We start from the raw sequence: 3,796 nt of genomic DNA, 5'->3' as shown, positions 1-3,796 counted from the left end.
TATTTTAATGAAATAAAGCCTATCACCCCAGATGGGACTTGAACCCACAATCCATTAGGCCACTGGGGTTTAGTAACATCTTTGAGTGAAACTGATTTTTTCATTAGTATATTCATTAATTGTTGCGATATAGGAAAGCCGTTTATTTGTGTTCTTTGCTTTACAAATCCCAGCATGAAATGTGATTGTACTATCCAGACCTAATAGTGTGGACCCTCATGTTACATTGCAGCAAAACAGATTGATGCAACTCTTTTACCAATAAAGAGGTAGTCTTTTGCATTCCATTTTGTTGACTAACTAAAGTAATTTTTACAGTGCATATGAACCAAAGCAGCTGTGTGTACTGGTACTTAAAAACAGTCATGTTTGTGTTTTTTTTCTGCCTTCATATCAGGATGTTCAGGAAGCAGATGATAATCATTAACTGATGACATTAGAAAAAAAATTACATTTGCTCCAGGTGAGGCTTGAATTCACAACCTCAGGATTGTTCAACAGATACTGTCTTATAAGTACCGCGCACAGACGGATTGCGCCACAGGAGCACATGGACAAAGCGCTTTATTTTTAGTTGAGTGATTTTAGCATTGAGTTGACTAAGTAAATTAACTTGGTTCATTAATTTTAAATTAGTTACTTTTTAAATCCACTAAACTACTGCACCCAATACTAAAGTACCTAATAAAAGTAATATTCTAATCATAAGGTAATCAATTATATTGTGCATTTGTGTTATTGCCCAGTTTTATGTATCCATAGGTGTATATTGCAATGAATTCATGCCATTGTTGTACAGTACAATATTATCAAAATTGTAAAATAATTCCTGTTTATTTATCTTAAATAATATTTGGTATAGATATATGTAACTTTAATGTTGCATAGGGAAAATATACACTATAATACCAAAAAATGCAGTATCTTTAAATAAAAATAAGTTAAATCTCACTTGTGCTCTATATTTAAAGGTAAACATTGTTTTTTTGGTCTGAAGCACCTAAATTGTCAGTAAAGTCAGTGTCCAAAGAAATATAAAAGGCAGAAAATTACTCTTTTGATGACATGGATGAAAGGACTTCAAGAAACCCATCAGCAATTGCAATAGAAATTGTTATTTTGTAGCCACTCTGATATTAAATTGCAATTAAAACTTAATAGGTATGTTTTGGTATATATGGATTTTCTGCAATACCATTAAGACAGTCACCTGAATTGAAAAAAATCATAACTTCTAGAATGAGAATGAGCAACAAAGGAACATGCATCCTAGATGGGACTTGAAGCCACTGTCCCAGGTGATAGAACACTTTTCAGAAAACTAATCCACAATGTCATTAGGATAAATGTCTGCTTTTAGATAGTGGGCCATAATTTTGCAAGCTGAACAGTTCCGGATTGATAAGCAGATAAAAGTTTCTTGTGGAGCCATTTGTGCAGTATGAAGCAAGAATGAAAGGAACATCTCCAAAATTATTTTAATGAAATAAAGCCTATCACCCCAGATGGGACTTGAACCCACAATCCCTGGCATAGGAGGCCAGTGCCTTATCCATTAGGCCACTGGGGCTTAGTAACATCTTTGAGTGAAACTGATTTATTCATTAGTATAATCATTAATTGTTGCGATATAGGAAAGCCGTTTTTTTGTGTTCTATGCTTTACAAATCCCAGCATGAAATGTGATTGTACTATCCAGACCTAATAGTGTGGACCCTCATGTTACATTGCAGCAAAACAGATTGATGCAACTCTTTTACCAATAAAGAGGTAGTCTTTTGCATTCCATTTTGTTGACTAACTAAAGTAATGTTTACAGTGCATATGAACCAAAGCAGCTGTGTGTACTGGTACCTTAAAAACAGTCATGTTTGAGTTTTATTTTCTGCCTTCATATCAGGATGTTCAGGTAGCAGATGATAATCATTAACTTATGACATTAGAAAAAAAATTACATTTGCTCCAGGTGAGGCTTGAATTCACAACCTCAGGATTGCTCAACAGATACTGTCTTATAAGTACCGCGCACAGACCGATTGCGCCACAGGAGCACATGGACAAAGCGCTTTATTTTTAGTTGAGTGATTTTAGCATCGAGTTGACTAAGTAAATTAACTTGGTTTATTAATTTTAAATTAGTTACTTTTTAAATCCACTAAACTACTGCACCCAATACTAAAGTACCTAATAAAAGTAATATTCTAATCATAAGGTAATCAATTATATTGTGCATTTGTGTTATTGCCCAGTTTTATGTATCCATAGGTGTATATTGCAATGAATTCATGCCATTGTTGTACAGTACAATATTATCAAAATTGTAAAATAATTCCTGTTTATTTATCTTAAATATTATTTGCTATAGATATATGTAACTTTAATGTTGCATATGGAAAATATACACTCTAATACCAAAAAATGCAGTATCTTTAAATAAAAATAAGTTAAATCTCACTTGTGCTCTATATTTAAAGGTAAACATTATTTTTTTGGTCTGAAGCACCTAAATTGTCAGTAAAGTCAGTGTCCAAAGAAATATAAAAGGCAGAAAATTACACTTTTGATGACATGGATGAAAGTACTTCAAGAAACCCATCAGCAATTGCAATAGAAATTGTTATTTTGTAGCCACTCTGATATTAAATTGCAATTAAAACTTAATAGGTATGTTTTGGTATATATGGATTTTCTGCAATACCATTAAGACAGTCACCTGAATTGAAAAAAATCATAACTTCTAGAATGAGAATGAGCAACAAAGGAACATGCATCCTAGATGGGACTTGAAGCCACTGTCCCAGGTGATAGTAAACTTTTCAGAAAACTAATCCACAATGTCATTAGGATAAATGTCTGCTTTTAGATACTGGGCCATAATTTTGCAAGCTGAACAGTTCCGGATTGATAAGCAGATAAAAGTTTCTGGTGGAGCCATTTGTGCAGTATGAAGCAAGAATGAAAGGAACATCTCCAAAATTATTTTAATGAAATAAAGCCTATCACCCCAGATGGGACTTGAACCCACAATCCCTGGTTAGAAGGCCAGTGCCTTATCCATTAGGCCACTGGGGCTTAGTAACATCTTTGAGTGAAACTGATTTTTTCATTAGTATAATCATTAATTGTTGCGATATAGGAAAGCCGTTTATTTGTGTTCTTTGCTTTACAAATCCCAGCATGAAATGTGACTGTACTATCCAGACCTAATAGTGTGGACCCTCATGTTACAGTGCAGCAAAACAGATTGATGCAACTCTTTTACCAATAAAGAGGTAGTCTTTTGCATTCCATTTTGTTGACTAACTAAAGTAATGTTTACAGTGCATATGAACCAAAGCAGCTGTGTGTACTGGTACTTAAAAACAGTCATGTTTGTGTTTTTTTTCTGCCTTCATATCAGGATGTTCAGGAAGCAGATGATAATCATTAACTGATGACATTAGAAAAAAAAATACATTTGTTCCAGGTGAGGCTTGAATTCACAACCTCAGCATTGCTCAACAGATACTGTCTTATAAGTCCTGCGCACAGACCGATTGCGCCACAGGAGCACATGGTCAAAGCGCATTATTTTTAGTTGAGTGATTTTAGCATCGGGTTGACTAAGTAAATTAACTTGGTTTATTAATTTTAAATTAGTTACTTTTTAAATCCACTAAACTACTGCACCCAATACTAAAGCACCTAATAAAAGTAATATTCTAATCATAAGGTAATCAATTATATTGTGCATTTGTGTTATTGCCCAGTTTTATGTATCCATAGGTGTATATTGCAATGAATTCATGCCATTGTT

General features: G+C 33.6%; 1 non-coding gene across 1 annotated transcript; it reads right to left on the bottom strand.

Moving 5' to 3' along the window:
- Positions 1-1,497: 1,497 nt before the first annotated feature.
- TRNAR-CCU (transfer RNA arginine (anticodon CCU)) lies at positions 1,498-1,570 on the bottom strand. The gene has a single exon. It is a non-coding gene; the product is annotated as a tRNA-Arg (tRNA).
- Positions 1,571-3,796: the final 2,226 nt, after the last annotated feature.

Source organism: Taudactylus pleione, unplaced genomic scaffold (genome assembly GCF_031769625.1).
Source record: "Taudactylus pleione unplaced genomic scaffold, aTauple2 ptg000473l, whole genome shotgun sequence".
In the NCBI taxonomy this organism is placed as follows: Eukaryota; Metazoa; Chordata; class Amphibia; order Anura; family Myobatrachidae; genus Taudactylus; species Taudactylus pleione.
Note: the sequence above shows the minus strand (reverse complement) of the source record. Positions and strands in the feature narration are given on the sequence as shown.